The following is a 17,610-nucleotide window of genomic DNA, read 5'->3' on the forward strand; positions in this document are numbered from 1 at the left end:
ACCAATGAGCTTAGATAGACGAACTCGTCAACCACCTCGAAGTCGTTGCCGTCGATCGTAATACTACTGCCCAAGCGTTCCCTATCGCGATCGGTTCCGCCAGCCAGCATGTACTGCGTCTTAGACACATTTATCTTCAGTCCTACTCGTGCTGCTTCGCGCTTCAGTTGGGTATACAGATCTGCTACCGTTTCCTTGTTTCTACCGATTATATCCACGTCGTCAGCGAAGCACACGAACTGTCCGGACCTCGTGAAAATCGTGCCCCGCATGTTGAACCCTGCTCTTCGCATTACACCTTCCAGCGCTATATTGAACAGCAGGCAGGACAACCCATCGCCTTGTCTTAGTCCCTTGCGTGTTTCGAACGGACCCGAGAGGCCGCCCGAAATTTTGGCACAACACCTTACACCATCCATCGTAGCCTTAATCAGTCTTGTCAGCTTCCCAGGGAAGCCGTTCTCGTCCATCATTTTCCATAGCTCTACACGGTCCACCGTGTCATATGCGGCTTTCAAGTCGATGAACAGGTGATGTGTCGGGACCTGGTATTCACGGCATTTTGGAGGATTTGCCGTATAGTAAAGGTTTGGTCGTTTGTTGATGAAACCGACCTGATAACTCCCGACAAACCCATTTACCAGCGACGCCGGAACAGAATCTGGGATAGCACTTTGTAAGCGGCATTTGTCACTGTGATCGCTCTGTAGTTTTCACAGTCCAATTTGTCGCCTTTCTTGTATATCGGGGTGATGACCCCTTCCTTCCACTCCTCCGGTAGCTGTTCTCTGTCCCAGATTCTTTCGATTATTCGGTGCATGCTTTCCGTCAGTTTCTCCGGACCCACCTTGGAGAGGTTCGCTCCTAGACCATCCTTACCAGCTGCTTTGTTGTTCTTGAGCTGTTGAATAGCCTCGTTAACCTCAAACATAGTGGGCGCCGGTACATCCCCGTCGGCTGCGACTCACTGACATAATCGTCCTACTCGAATGCCCGATTGTCCACCTGCGCACAATTCAGATGTTCATTGTACTTTCGACCACCTCACGTTCGTCCGACAAGATGCCACCTATCTTGTCTCTGCACATTTCGGCCCGCGCCACAGAACCGTTGCGAGAGTCATTCAGCTTCTTGAAGAACGCCCGCGTTTCCTAAGAGCGATACAGCAGCTCCATCTTCTCCCTCTCAGACTCTTCCAGGCGGCGCTTTTTGTCCTGAAAAAGACGAGTCTGCTGTTTTCGCTTTCGTCGATATGACTCCACGTTCTGACAAGTGCACAGTGGCACGACTTAGAACAAAAGGTGGACTAAAGTCCAAACTTTACCGAATCGGTTCAAATAGGACGTTTTTATGTAATTTAAGTACGCTGAATTCGTTTTTGATATTAAAATATTTTAAAAATAAACATTTACCATTCATTAGGGTGTCTCAAAAATATTTTTTTTTCGAAATCGTTCTTAAAATTTGTGCATATTAATTTTCGTGTGCTAAATCATTTTTTTATATTAAAACTTGTAAAAAAATTCATTATAAATTAGGGTGGCTCAAAAATTGTTATTTTGTTGTGAAGGTTCAAAAAAATTTTAAAGGAATTTTTGTACGCTATTTTGGTTATAAAAATAGAAATTAACTTTACTACTTATTAAAGTGGCTCAAAAGTAAGTATTTTGTCTTTTATAATGTTTTTCAATACTAATTTTGGAATTTATTTTCCATATTGTAGCGAATTGATTGAAATTTCATTATGGGGTTTCAGAAATGACTATTTTGTTTTTAAGAATCAAATAAGATGCGTTAGATTAATTTTGGAACGTTTAATTCATTATTGGGTTACTTGACATGAAAACTACATTTTCTTTCATTTTCGAAACAAACAGCGTCTTAGTGGAATGTTGATTTACATTCACTAATCAACAAGATTTTTTTTGCACGTGTGTTTTACTTAGATTGCTTATTTCATATCTTAAATGAAAATAAATCCAAAACCCTTTTTTCGCGTATATGGTTTATTTAAAAATGGTCTTATTTTATATGCATAATTTCGCATACGCTTAAGCTATATCAGAGCTATGCAAACTCGGATCAAAATAGTCTCACCAAATGATTAGAACTCAACTGTGTTCACTCAATTTCACAGTTATTGCATAAGTTAACAAAAATAGTTCCAGAAACATTTTATGACATATTTCAGATGGTTGAAAATATTGATTTTTAAACATTCTTTACCACCTACAAAACCATACTTCCCACTCGGATTCTTATTCTTGATCACTAGTAAAACCCTTGTAGATCATGCTCTCAATGCTTTTTGAAAGTTGTGCATATATTAATGTCATTACTCTAGCTATAAAGTGATTATTCAAATTCAATATCACAAATAACCATGCGTCTCCATTGACAGTTTTTTTAAATTTTGATTGCTTATCGCAAGTTTTCGCAAAACTAGCATAGACTCATTTTAAAGAGGAAATTAAAAGCTTTCGAAAGAGTATAGTGTGATCACGGGCATTCACGGGCGTCGTTGTTGTTATCGCATTAGAAGTTCGAATTCAATAAAAATTAATGACAAACAGTTATTTAAACATTAACTAAACCAACTAGTGACTTATTTTTGGCGATTTTACGATGTAATTTTATCACACGGATAATTTTGGTGAAGTAATGTAATGCATAAAATCAACCGTTTCTTTGAAAAACGAAAATAATCGTATGCAGTTTCTATGGTCAAATAATGCAAAAAACACTTGAGTTATGACCTTCAAAAAGCTGTCAAAAATTCATTTTGCGTTCAAATCACCTAAAATCTCGTGAAAATGTCTCTGAAGGCTCAGCTGATACGAGAAAAATACTAGTGAGAATATCGCATAACCTTCACATATGGACTTAAGTCCGGGCTCGTCCCACTGTGAAGTGGCTTGAAGCAACATCGCTGCGCGTGCTGCATTATTCTCGTCCAATATCTCTTGGCACTCGCCATCGAACCAATCCTTCCGTCGACTCCTCTGTACGTATCCCAGGACAATCTCCGCTGTGCTGCTTATGGCTGCTTTAGTCCTGGTCCAGCAGCAGTCCTCAAGGGGAGCATCGATGAGCTCCTCCTCCGGTGGCAGCGCTGCTTCAAGATGCTGCGCGTACGTTGTCGCGACGTTGGTTTCCCTCAGTCGGTCCAGGTTATACCGCGGTGGGCGCCGGTATCTTACACTGTTCACTACGGATAATTTTGGACACAGATTAACCATCATCAGATAGTGGTCCGAGTCGATGTTAGCGCCCCGACAGCTCCTTACGTCGATAATGTCCGAGAAGTGCCGTCCATGATCAATTTGTGTCTCTGTTTGTTGCGGTAATCTCCAAGTGTATCGGTGCAGGAGGCGGTGCTGGAAGGTCTTTATGACCCTATTCTTGGATGTGGTGAAATCGATTAGTCTTAGGCCGTTCTCGTTCGTCTACTGGTGAGCGCTGAACCTTCCCATTACCGGTCTGTATTCCACCTCGTGGCCAACCTGAGCATTAAGGTCGCCGATGACGATCTTGACATCATGTCTTGGGCAGCGATCGTATTCACGCTCCAACTGCGCGTAGAATTCATCCTTGTCGTCATCGATACTTCCGAGGTGGGGACTATGCACGTTAATTATGCTGATGTTGAAGAACCGGCCCTTGATCGTCAAATTGCACATGTAAGTACTAGTGTTCACTAAAACATCGGGGCGTGTTTGCGAAAACTTGGGCGTAGATGTGCGTGAATAATCGCGATTGCATGTTCGTCGATGTGTGTTATCGCGCAGCTCTCGAGCGTTTATATGTTAACATGTTCGATCGCATGAACGTTTGTATGGTGCATGTGCTAGCGTGAATTCGATGTTAAAAATGTGTGGGCATTCGCTAATTCTCGTGAGTTCTTGAATGATCGCGCGGATCATGGAAAGCATATGTACGACTCGTAATTATTTGTATGTTCTTATTTTTTGTTAAAATCAATATTGATGCATTCGAAAGCTATCAGGACAAGTCTTAGCTTAGCTTAGTTGATCGCCCGTGAGTTTCCCGTGATTGATCAAAGCCTGTTGAAATTGCATATTGAACCAATTATATGATACTTGGGAGTAGTACATCATACTCAAAGTGCAACCTAAGGGGACTAAGATTATAGTATGATCAATAGCGTAGATGGCCACGCCCATGCAGGTCAATTTTGGGATAGGAAGGATTCTCTGCACCATCCACAAGTGTCGCAGGATAGGATTGGTCTTAGTAGGAGGGATTCCACGAGAAACCTGTAGGGAATGAAGCAGGATATATCTTGGAAGATATTGTGATTTAGCTAAGTACTCACGCGGTTTGTCTTTTCATGTTAGATCAAAGTTTTCAGGAGTGAGACCTCCAGTAGAAATATGAATGCCGAATAGGCATTTTAATAATTCTTCCTCCACGGGACGTTATATAACAGGATAAAGCCGCGTGGAATATAATATTATATTCATCTATAGGCAATATGATCTTAGCAATATGTACGAAAGTCGCTCGCGATCATTTTCCGACAATTCGAACTCCAAACAGCCAGCCATCGGGACTATTGCTTCTTATTAATATTTCAATGATCATTTCCAAAGTTTTCAGTACAAAGCAAGCGTACAAAAAGTATAAAACATAGCCCAGGTGAATGTGAAGAAATTCACTGCGTAATGTTAATGACAAGTTGGCATCTCCACTCTCCCTATCAGACACGTTTCCATCATTGGGTTAAACATAATAAACACAACGACAAGGGCTCTTGGCCCATCGGCGGTCCAGAAGAAGAGCAATACTGGCAAAGACCGACTACTATATGAGCGGTTCAAACTTGAAAGAGTGACGCAGAGTACTAACACTGGATGATTTTGAAGAAAGGACCAGGAGTGCGATTTTACGAAGTTTTAGCTTCCAATGGCTCTACATTTTCTGACAGAGTGAAGTACTCGAGTGTTGAAATGTTTACCACTGTTATAGGCTATTGTACAACCACCAGAAGAAACCCATAACATTGGTACACAATCGGGAATAGCGAAGCGGAAAAGGTGCTTATATGTCAGTGATTCACTTAATACAGAATGGATAAAGGCTATGATGCAGAACCTTAAGGTCCAGGTCCAGGTTAAGTCTTCGGTACGGAGCAATAACTTAACCTAAGTACTCCTAGCATGTTATTAGTCGCCTCTTACGACATGGGAGCAGGTTCCCAGTGGTTCTATTCTTGGCTGAAATAGTGCAAAAAAAAAAAATTAGCCCGCCGGACACCACACGGCTTCGCATTTTTGACTTCAAAGTACTACGAAAATTTCCAAAAGCTAAAAAAATATACCTGAGAAATGATGTGAAGAACAACTGTGCATCGTTTGAAAAGGATTGGTCTAGTAGATGTTGAGTCATTGTTGATGCCCGTATATGTTATGTTTAGGAGACGTAAATTTACACGATTTTTTCTAGGTGTGCAGTATAACTCACGGACTAGACGAAATAACGACAAAGCACTCCTGGCGATAACATCACAATTACCTTTGGATGAACCGTTTATTCGTTCACAACTCTACCGCTTGAGATGGACGTCTGTTCTCTGTGCCCAAATTGATGTTGCTTCTCAGTTTTGCACAAAACAGGCGGAACTTGGCCTTATTCCCATTGCTCTATCATCGCCAACTGCCTATTACTTCCAATAGTGTCCCGAATCGTTTGAAGGCAAAACTGAACTAATTGAGTGATAGATCAGTTTGTTCGACTATCAATTTCACGGCTTTTGAGACAACTAAACTGAAATTGTCCAGCTCTGCTTGCAGGTCACTGTGGGTGTATTCCCCGCGCACTCTCCATTCCTGCCGTCCCAGGGCTGCAGAAGTTAACATCAATAATTGATTGTCGACCTTCCCGGCGGTAGGTGATGATGATGGTACCACCTGCCCTGGGCAGTATAAATTAGAAAATTCTTATTAAACAAAGCAGCTTTGTGCCGCTTCTGCTAAGATCGTAAGATTCCAATAATCTAAGATCTTAGCAATAAAAGCACTCTAGCTCAACCGGAGTGCCAACCGGCACATCAGAATCGACGCCAGTAACATCCTGATTAGGGCATACTGGCCATGGCGAACGTCAACGGACAGAACACGAATAGGACGGTGACTTTGGGCTGACAGGCGTACTGTTCTACTTCCCTGAGTAAGGAAGGATGACACCGACTTGAAATGGCGAGTGGGCTAACAGCATGGCTGCCTCCGTCCCAACAAAACCCTGGCAGATCTCTGGGTACGTTCGAAACTCGTCACCATTTGGTTGGTGGTACTAGCTTCGGTTAGAGCATTCCCGATTTACGCCGATCCGGCTCTGAACACTACTCCCCTTGAAGGACTTGCATGACCTCGCTGCTGCTTTTTGGCAGCATAGATAATCATGGGATCGCGAGAGGCGCCTATGTGCAGCGAGTGGAGATAGCGGCCCGGAGTTGGGACCCAATAAAATGGAGAAACAACAAGCAACTAACATAAACGGAGCAGGTACGGCGAATCCGTTCGCCAGAGGTGGGTTGGTGAGGTCATCACCACCAATAGTAGCTGAACTCATTCAGCAAGAGCAGGAGGAAGGGAAGCCGCAGCAACAGCAGCAGCCAAAACAGCCAGAGCAGAGCGGAATGAGCTACACCCCACAAACGCCAAAAGTAGTGGCAGCGAAGTGCTTGGTGGAGGAGCTCCACTAGTTTGCGGACACGAGAAACAATGTCCATAAGGACATTAAGGAGATGGTCATCAGAATCCGGAAGGCGCCACTGTCTGCCGTGAAAGAGTATGATACGGCAACACAGAGGGCGGATGCAGCTGAGCGAGCATTGGCGTCGGCTAAGGCTACTATTCTCCTAGCCCCTCCGAAACAGGGCAAGGAGAGGCAGACTGGAGTGGAGAACACGCCAGTACCCATAACTCCAAAGAGGACATGATCCTCGCCAGGAGACGAAAGACCAGACGGGTCAAAGTGGTAGACGCTCGAGGACTCTGTTGCTGCCGAAGGAAAGGACGCCACCCGACAGGGTGAAAGCTGGAGTATCGTTGTAGGTCGGAAGGAGAAACACACGAAACAGTTAAAAAGGAGGAGCGAAAAGGGGAGCAGAAGAGGAAATCAGAACATTTGGCTCGTCAAAAAGTGCCTAAGGGAGAAGCCGTGCTCATCAAAGCCAAGGACCGGACGATGTATGCAGCGCTGCTCAAAAAGGTCACAGAGGACCCAGAGCTGAAAGATTTGGGGGAAAACGTGGTAAGAGTCAGGCGTACCCAAAAAAAAATGAGATGCTCCTCGAGCTGAAGAAGAATACTACGACTAGTAGCTCGACCTTGCAGGAGACTATTACTAAATCAAAAGGCAGAAGTTAAAGCCTCAAGCACGGAGATGGTAATTGGGTGCAAGGACCTTGATGAAATCACGACGGAAGACGAGCTGAGAGGTGCAATGAAGCAGCAGTGTAACCTGAGCGAGGTGCACATGACGATCCGGTTAAAGAAGGGATACGGAGGAACGCAGACAGCGATCATTCGTTTACCGGTAACCGCTGCAGACAAGGCACTGGAGGTAGGTAAAGCTACGGTTGGATGATCGAGATGCCTACTGAAAGCCGCCCCACGACTAAATAAACAAGCGGAGAAATGCTTCAAATGTTTAGGCTTTGGACATTTAGCAGGGGCTTGCAAAGGCCCGGACAGATCCGGGATGTGCTGGAAATGCGGAGAGACGGGTCATCTTGCGAGAGACTGCACGCAGAGGCCGAAGTGCTTGCTTTGCACCCCAGCGGTAGGAAACGTCCATCAGACCGGTGGCTTTAAATGCCCTGCCTACAAGAAGGTGACTGCAGGCCAACGGTAATGGAGATGACCCAGATAAACCTGAATCACTGTGACACCGCACAGCAACTGTTGTGGCAGTCTTCGACAGAAACTATGTGCGATGTCGCTTTGATCGCAGAGCCTTATCAAGTCCCACTAATAACGGTAACTGGGTGGCGGATAGATCAGGAACCGCTGTGATACAAGTAATGGGTAGATTCCCCATCCAAAAAGTGGTAGAACGCTCATATTAGGGGTTTCGTGATAGCCAAAATCAACGGCATCTTCGTGTGTAGCTGCTACGCTACTCCAAGGTCGAGAGTAGAGCAGTTCAGCCTAACGCTGGAGCAGTTAACCGAGCAGTCGATCGGTCGGAAGCCGCTAGTCATTGGTGGTGATTTCAACGCCTGAGCTGTGAAATGGGGCAGTAGTGTAACCAACACTCAAGGAAGCTCTAGCGAAGTTAGACGTACGATTGTGCAATGAAGGTTCTGTTAGCACATTTCGAAGAGACGGGAGGGAGTCTATTATCGACGTCACTTTCTGTAGTCACTCATTGACGGCGAGCATGGATTGGAGAGTATGCGAAATGTACACGCATAGTGACCATCAGGCGATTCGCTACCATCTCGGTCAACGGAACCCCGCGGCAGTACGGAGAAGGATGACCGGCGAACGAAAGTGGAAGACGAAAGCCTTCAACAAAGACCTCTTTGTTGAGACACTTCGGCCGAACGAACGGCGGGATCGAGAACGTGGATGCGGCTAACCTAACAAGAAGGATTGTGGCGGCTTGTGACGCCACAATACCGCGAAAACTGGAACCACGGCGTCCAGCTTACTGGTGGAACGAGACGCTTAGTACGTTACGCGCTGCTTGTCTCAGTTGCCAGAAGACGGGCTCAAAGAGCAATGTCGGAACCAGATAGAGATAGAGAACGCAAGGCAGCGTTTCGGAAAGCTAAAACGGGAGATCAGACTTAGCAAATCAGATTGCCACAGGGAGCTATGCCGAGAAGTAGATGCCAATCCCTGGGGTGACGCATACCGAGTCGCGATGGGTTCGACGACGTCAGCCGAAATGTGTCCGAGCAAGCTGAAGACAATCGTCGAGGGTCTTTTCCCGAAGCACGATCCAACTGTATGGCCACCGACACCGTACGGCGAAGAAGAAGGAACAAACACGGCAAGTGACTAACGACGAGCTAGCAGAAGTATCGAAGCGCCTAAAATCAAAGAAAGCTCCTGGTCTGGATGGAATACCAAACGTGGTACTGAAAGCTGCGATCCTGGCATATTCGGACAGGTTCAGGATAGTGCTGCAGAAGTGCCTAAATGAAGGCAACTTCCCCGAAATGTTGAAGGTCCAGAAGCTGGTGTTGCTGCCAAAGCCAGGCAAGCCAACTGGCGATCCGGCCTGCTGGATACACTCGGAAAACTCCTGGAAAGGATCATTCCTAACAGGTTGACGAAATTCACGGAATGTGAGCGCTGACTATCCAAGATGCAGTTCGGTTTCCGCAAAGGAGCATCAACAGTGGATGCAATTCGGACAGTGCTCGAGAGTGCTGAGAAGTCATCTAGACAGAAGCGAAGAGGAGATCGATACAGCGCTGTGGTCACGATAGATTTGAAGAACGCGTTCAACAGTGCCAGCTGGGAAGCCATCGCTGCATAGAATGAGGGTTCCCGACTATCTATGCCAGATCCTGAAGAGCTACTTTCAGAGCAGAGTGCTGCTGTACGAGCCGAGCGAAGGGCAGAAGTCAATGCGAATCACAGCGGGCGTTCCTCAGGGTTCCATTCTCGGTCCAACTCTTTGGAACGGGATGTACGATGGGGTCTTAACGCTGCAGCTGCCTAGGAAAGTGAAAATCGTGGGACGACGTGTCACTAACGGTGATGGGTGAGACACTTGAAGAAGGGAGGAGGTGTCGGTGACGGAGAAAATAGACGCGATCGAGAGCTGGATGAACGGGGTCAAGCTGCAAATAGCTCACCACAAGACGGAGGTGTTGTTGGTCAGATGCAGATCGACGTCGGAGGGCACGAGAAGCAGCAAGAGACGTCTGCGATCTACTGTTTTGTCATCGATACTCCGATATGGGGTTCCTGCCTGGAGTGCTGAGCTGAAAATCTAGCGGAACCGTGAAAAGCTAAACAGGACATTCCAGCTGATGGCTAGGGCATTGCAAAAAATTTTTTTTTTGAATTCTCAAAGGCCCCCCCTCTCATATTGTGACAAATGTCAAAGTAAGCTCAGATGCCAAATTTCACATCATTTGGACAATAATAGACCCCCGCCCACTTCGTTTGAAATTTTTTGAAATTGGTCGTATGGGAAAATATGGTGGAAAAATACATTAAATGCTATAACTTTTGAAGTAGCAATCAGAAAATTACAATTTATGCCTTTTTTGGAAGGAAATATTCTTAGTATTTAAATGGAGATATTTTTGTTTCTAGGAAAATACGGAAAAGTGGGGTACTGGGTCATTTTGGCCCCAAAATCCCCTATTTTTAATGATTTTTCTACTCCGTGATGCAAATCATACATATTTTGTAGTTTTTCTAATGTGAAAAAATCTCAGAAATCGATCGGAACCCTTTTGACCTTAGTCCGAATACGAGAAGTTGGGGTTATAGGGCTTTTTGTCATTCATATTAAATTTTATCATTTTCTCATGCATATATCTCTATTATTCTTCAATCAATTTTCATAAAATGTAACTTGTTGAACGTGTAAAATTCTGAGGAATAAAACAAAAATGAAAACGTTAAAGGTAAAATTCAGAAACATCAAACTTTTTGATATTGACTCTACAAAACTCATTTTTTTCATTGTTTGTCCTAATACCTCAACTTCCCCTATTTTTCCAGGAATGAAACTTTTCTCATGTGATCCCTAAGCATATTTTACACTAAAAGTAGTAATTTAAATAAGAATTTTGTTGTTAAATGGAGTTTATATGTGCGATTTTATGATAAAAATGTGAAATCGACACTATATGTCAAATAATTTGATGTTCCTGAATTTTACCGATAACGAAGCTATTTTTGTTATAATCCTAAGGATTTTCCACGTTTAATAAGGTATAGCTTATGAAAATTGAGTGAAGAATAATAGAGATATATTTACGAGAAAATGATGAAGTTTAATATGAATGACAAAAGGCCATATAACCCCAACTTCTCGTATTCAGAAAAAGGTCAAAAAGGCTCCGATCGATTTTTGAGATTTTTTCACATTAGAAAAACTACAAAATATGTATGATTTGCATCACGGGGCAGAAAAATCATTAAAAATAGGGGATTTTGGGGCCAAAATGACCCAGTACCCCACTTTCCCGTATTTTCCTAGAAACAAAAATACTAAGATTATTTCCTTCCAAAAGAGGTATAAATTGTAATTTTCTGATTGCTATTTCAAAAGTTATAGCATTTAATGTATTTTTCCTCCATATTTTCCCATAGTACCAATTTCAAAAAATTTCAAGCGAAGTGGGCGGGGGTCTAAAATTGTCCAAATGATGTGAAATTTGGCATCTGAGCTTACTTTGACATTTGTTACAATATGAGAGGGGGGGCCTTTGAGAATTAAAAAAAAAATTTTTTTGCAGTGCCCTATTGATGGCCGTACGAGTTGCGAGTGCCTACAGAACAATATCGCCGGGATGATCCCCATCTGCATCACCCTGGCGGAGGACGTGGAATGCTATCAGCGGAGAAATGCACGTAACGCTAGGAGATTGGTCCGAGCGGACTCGTTCGCTAAATGGCAGCAGGAGTGGGACAACGCGGAGAAAGGAAGGTGGAGCCACCGACTCATCCCAAATGTGTCGGCTTGGGTACATAGGAAGCATGGAGAGGTGAACTTCCATTTGACGCAGTATTTGTCCGGGCACGGATGCTTCCGGAAGTACTTGCATCGGTTTGGACATGCTTCGTCACCGATTTGCCCGGAGTGTGCGACTGTACAGGAGACACCGGAACACGTGGTCTTCGAATGCCCTAGGTTCGAAGAAGCTCGTAGGCGGAATTTCTCTCGAAACCCGATTTGTGGCTTCTTGTTTGTTACTTCGCCACTTCCTCTGCAGCTTGGAGAGTATGCTCGTAACCACTCTGTTGACAGCGTTCCAGGTATGTTCGTCGCGGCACATCTCTTCGACGATATTGTCCACTGTCATACCAGGTATACGGTATGACAGTGGACAATATCGTCGAAGAGATGTGCCGCGACGATATGGAACGCTGTCAACAGAGTGGTTACGAGCACACTCTCCGAGCTGCAGAGGAAGTGGCGAAGGGACCAACAAGAAGCCACAAATCAGGTTTCGAGAGAAATTCCGCCGCTGGGGAACTCTCCGACGGTGTAGACTCGGTACACCGCCGGGGACCAGTTGAGTAGTACGCGACATAGCGCCGGGTTTGGGTAGTCGGAGCGCCAGTGAACCGGACGTCAGGCTTCACCGAAATCACCGGACTGACTTCGACACCCTCCTGGTTAGCTCGTGAGTAGGCTAGATCAACCGCCGGGCACTAGATCGAGACGAAGCTAAATGGCTCGCGGAAACGAACATCAGCATCGGGAGAAATCTACCGCTCGGTTTCGGGAGAATCTCTTTCGCCGGGGATTTCTCCGTCGGAGTAGGCTAGATCGGGGACTAGGCCGAGTAGTTCGCGAACAAGTAAGGGAAGTAGAGCGAAATGAAAGGTGAGGGGAACCAAAGGACCTAAAGGAGTTGCGGCTCTAAATGGCACCGGACAGGGAGCCAAAGGGTTTAAGAATTTGTGGTGCTAAAACCAAAGAAGAATCGGTATCGGGAGAACTTTCTTCGCCGGGGAACTTTCCGTCGGCGTAAGCTAGATTTGGTGCCGGGGATTAGACTGAATAGACCGCGACGAGATACCACCAGTCGCAGGTCGTCGGGGCACCAGAGAAACGCACGCCCTGCTCCACCGGAATCGCCGAACTGACCGCGACTCCTGGTGGGTTGGTTCGGTTTCGGGAGAACTTCTCCCGTCGGGGAATTCTCCGTCGAACTAGGCTTCGGAGTTCGTAGTTCGCGAACAAGTCGCGGGAGCTCAACGAGTAAGGGTGCTTACAGAGTGGCGGCGAGAAGCTGAGCTGGGTCTGGAACTGACATTAGAGTGCGAGATGCGAGAAACCTGCTTACTGCAAACCAAAGGAAGGATGTCAGAGTGAAAGCGGAGCGGATCGGCGCCGAATGCCTTCTTTTACTCTGACAGGCTCTATTTGATATGCTGCGAGCAGGTTTCTCGCATCTCGCATCATACTGTCAGTACAAGCGCCCGCTCAGCTTCTCGCGGCCACTCTGTAAGCACCCTAAGTCGTGCTGAATAGTACGAGAAGGGATTTGCGGTGCTGAATGGCACAAGCGAGCCGAAGGGATCGGTAAATTAGACAATCTGAAGTGCCGCCCAGATTGTCTTCGTAGGGGAAGAGCACTGATGAACTAGTGGTGTGTCGAGTAGTGCTGTAACCCTACCGAAGAAACTAAATTCAAAGTAGTTGAAATGGAGTGAGTGCTATGTAGAGCAGTGGTTTTTAGCGGGTCGGTTGATGGCAAGCCCAAACCCATTCGCTGAGTAGGGTTTTGTACATTTTTTTCCTGCATTCTCAGCGCTTTTTTGAAAAAAAACGGACACGCACCCACACTTCTTTCGCTACCACATTGTGAATCAAAAGAAATTAACGTATTTCGACAACTATTTGCTGTAAATTCCTGAAGGATACGAAAACAAACTGTTCATTATTACTTTTAAAATGTTGCATGAGCAAGGCGTATGGCCAACAATAATCGATGGAATGTGGTATACTTGAAGAAAAACACTGGTCGATAGATATTATGTTTCGTAAAATGTAAAATTCCTTCGGTTTATGTTAGAAATAAACTCAGCACACGAGAAAATCTGGAGTGAAAAAAAAATTATTACATTTAATAATGAGCATTTTCACAAGTATAACAGTAGCAATATCCAGGTGCTTTATTGCATTGTGGTTTTAAACCAATTCTCGGGTTGGGATCAGAAGAAAATCCTTCGGGCATATCATACTGCTTGCCAGATTCTTGCATTGAAGAACACATTAGAATCTCGAAAGCTTCAGATTTTGTTAGAAGCTCGAAACCAACGAGCTCTGGAGCTAGTACGGATGGCTTAATAGCACGGAATCGGATACGGTGTAGAGCGTCAAGAATGGTTGGGCCGGCTCGTTTGAGATTTTCGTCGTTATCAGAATCAACCTTAACCTTCTTTGGCGGAGGATGCTCCTCGGACTGATTTGGACGCGATAGACGATTCCGTTCAGCATACCGCTTGACGGCTCGAAAGAGATCTAACTCAGAGTTGACAGTTAAAGAAGTCTGATCCAATATGGTGATTATTGTACTGAGGTCGGCATCAAGAAATCCATTGGTGACGATCATAGCATTCGTGTTTTTACACATGGTTCCCAGGCAGATACTCATCAGTTTCGATTCTTCATAAAATTTGGCGAATTCGTAGACCTGGCAAACGCTGACAGCGGCTTGATGAGATTCCAAATATTCAATGCACTGAGCAACAACACCTGGCAACATATATTTCTTAGCAGCGTAATAAAGATTGATTGCCTCAGAAACCGCAGCTATGGCCAGTTGATCCGTATAAATGTACCTGCAAGTGAGAAGTACGCTTAGTAGAAGGTACAGACAACTACGAAGAATATGTAACATAGAGAACACATTAACTAAAAGGAACAGATTTCTCGATTATTTTATATTTCAAACATTTATTTATGCCCAAGCGGCCTCATTTGGGTAGGCGATAAAAAAGAGACTTTTCATAAAAATTTTAAGCGCTGTTGCTGCCCACGTAGCGTTATGGTTTCAGGAACTCTGGCAGAGTGTACGGGAGAATAGCAGTTTGATTCTAGCAAATGCTTTATTAAATTTTAAAAGAAGAAAATCATACGATCCGATAGATACTCATGATCCAAATAATGCAAAAAAGTTCCTGGAAAAACTATCGACCCAAGGATGCAAAATGCCTACCTTTTCCACGGCTGTAATTTTTCTGCCTACATTCTCATTTCTCTCTCGATGCTGCTGTCATTCGCTAGTGCAGGACGCCCAGGGCTGTACGGCTGCCTGTGTGTAAAGCAGTAACATGACAGAAAACTACTGTCCCCAGTACAGCCACCAGACGCGAGCGGTACAGCTTCTCTTTCCTTATTTTACATTTTTTAATATTTTCAATCTTTTTAATATTTTTATTCAAAAATGACTACAATGAATGCGGCTCATTTACGCCACGGCCGGCATCAACGCTTTCGTGTGCGGGACTCTCCCTTTGACTATGCAGAGAAAAATGTACAAAGCGAGAGAACAAACTTTACTACGCCACACTCTCACCGAGCAGTCGGAGTACAGCAGCAAAACAAAAATGTATTCTACTGCTGTACGGGAAAATGTACTCGATTTGGCTACTGTTCTGGCAAGAGCTGTAGTGATGCGTCGCTGTAGCGGGCTGTACGGCTTGTGCAAATGAAAATATATCGAAAAAAATGTAGTTTATCGGTACCGTTGGCATCCCTGTATCGACCTATTTGAATACTGCTTTCGGAAAAATAGGTTCTGTAAGTTATGGCTGAAACGGTGAAAACTCGCCGTGTCAGGGTTTGTTCGTTTTACGATTTGCACTCCGTGTTTCTGAGCAAACGACTAGTCCCCGTAAGAAAAGGAGAAACAGCCAATTTTGGACAATTTTTGCATTACGTAATTTATGAATGGTCTTCTGGGTGTTTTTAAGTCTCTTTATTAGCACCTACAGGGGTACGCTGTAACAAATGGGTGCGCGACGTTAGGCATAATACATGTTGGTCATAATTGCAAAATAAAGATTTTAACCTTAGGGACCATCCATAAATGACGTAGCATTTTTGAGTGCTTTTTAGCCCCCCCCCCCCATTGTAGCATATCGTCACAAACCTCTAAATACCCCCTGGTAATTACGTAGCTTGGCGGTAACTCTCCCCCCCCCCCCCCTTGTCACGGCAATTTTTTTTAAAAAAATTCAAAACGATGTTAGTTATTCCCCTTTAAAAAAGCTACGTATCATGACATGACCCCCTACCCCCCTGTCGTCACACATCATCACAAAATACAAAACTCCCCCTCCTCCATATAATGCTGCGTCATTTATGGATGGTCCCTTAGGCTTATTTTTTCATACGTTTATTTGACACGGAATTTGCAAAAGCTTTTTACGCCAATTTCTTTTTTTACATAGCACGTTACAAAAATCTTTAAGACTAATTTTAGCTATACTAGTAATTTGTCTAAAACTAACACTGAAATCACTTTATTGTTTGCTTTTTACCTTATATTGTTGTATTTCATAATGATCTTGTATTTTCCAGTGTATTTATTTACTTTTTTTCTGTTATTGTTTAAACTTAAAAACTGAATATTCTAGGACACTTTAATTGGTGAATGATTAGCCTTGGATGAGAGTATGAGGAGATGAATTTAATTAAATTTTGACAGACGCTGTTTTTAGAAAATGATAGATAAGTTCCATGTATAGAGGATCGCGATACGCCAATATGCCTCTAACAGGAACATGGATTGGTCATCGTCGGACTTGTAAAGAATCTACTAATTGTGATCTGGCTTCACGATATTCAGTGCAGGACCAAACAACATGCTCAATGTCGTGGTAACCCTCTCCACAAGCACAATGATTACCCTCAGCGAGCCCAATACGACGGAGATGCGCACCTAAACTATAATGATTGGACATGAGCCTAGACATCACACAGATGAAGTCCCGACTTACATCCAATCCTTTGAACCATGCCTTCGTTGATACTTTAGGGATAATTGAGTGTAGCCATCGTCCCAGGTGGGAGAGGAAAATGGATCTTAGCCGCCAACTGAGTCGTAGTTTTTGGTGCTCTCTAAAGTTGTTAAATTTGAAGTGATTTGCGGGTTGGAATGCCCAGAATAGTGTACCGAGTGATAAAACAAAGTGATTCAATTCATTGTGATGCAAATTTATACAAATTTCCACTCGTGCGCAATGGAAATTTTTAGATTAAATTATAGCTAAGTTTGCTGAAAAGCGCAATTCTCAGCAGAGCTCGTGAAAGTGTTTGTGTATGTTCCGGCTCTCAATTGCGAATCTTCGTGGTAGTAGTAATAAAGAGCGAACCATTAACACTGCCAACGTGGAAGGTGTGTGTACGCCAAAGACTCTGCTGTATGGAGCATGGAGAGGAGCATCAAACCGATAAGTTTATTTTGAATTTATTCTTTTTGTGTTAGTGATGGGAGCTTGTATTTAGGATTTTTGGATTTTTGTTTTAGGGTAAAGTGCCTGTTTTCACCATGCTGGGGAGGGGCCTCGCTAGGTCGTTGGTTGCTCGGCCTGCGATCGATGAGGTGCGTGCGGGTTGGCATCGACTACTTTTCTTCGTTGTTTGGAGCCGGGATAGTAACACGGGCGCTTTGAGAGCGGCTTGGTACTTGTGTTTGGGCGCAGCGGGGACTCGAGTCGGGATGGCGGACGCTGCTCTGGCCGGCGGCTTCGGGTGGGTGGGGTGTGATAGTGGAGGCATGGTGACGGTAGGCTTATCGCCCTAGATTTCCTACGTGTTTTAACCGGTTGTAGTGTTCATTCGAGATGACCGGTTCTTTTGAGCGGCTCTCCATGGCAGTTTGTTTTGATAGCGCAGCTGCAGTACAGTGTGCATAGGTATGTTTTTTCC

At 44.4% G+C, this 17,610-nt stretch overlaps 2 protein-coding genes across 4 annotated transcripts in view; both read right to left on the reverse strand.

Annotated features, from left to right (window-relative positions):
- LOC131685173 (spectrin beta chain, non-erythrocytic 1) overlaps positions 1 to 17,610 on the reverse strand; it is a 418,083-nt gene that overhangs the window by 250,835 nt on the left and 149,638 nt on the right. The window lies entirely within an intron of this gene.
- The window catches only part of LOC131685181 (BTB/POZ domain-containing protein 2-like), a 37,998-nt gene continuing 33,602 nt past the window's right edge, over positions 13,215 to 17,610 (reverse strand). Inside the window, exon 4 of the mRNA XM_058968719.1 lies at positions 13,215 to 14,516. The gene's annotated coding sequence lies outside the window, so the exon portion shown is untranslated. The remainder of the gene's footprint in view (positions 14,517 to 17,610) is intronic.

This window comes from Topomyia yanbarensis, chromosome 2 (genome assembly GCF_030247195.1).
Source record: "Topomyia yanbarensis strain Yona2022 chromosome 2, ASM3024719v1, whole genome shotgun sequence".
Lineage (NCBI taxonomy): Eukaryota > Metazoa > Arthropoda > Insecta > Diptera > Culicidae > Topomyia > Topomyia yanbarensis.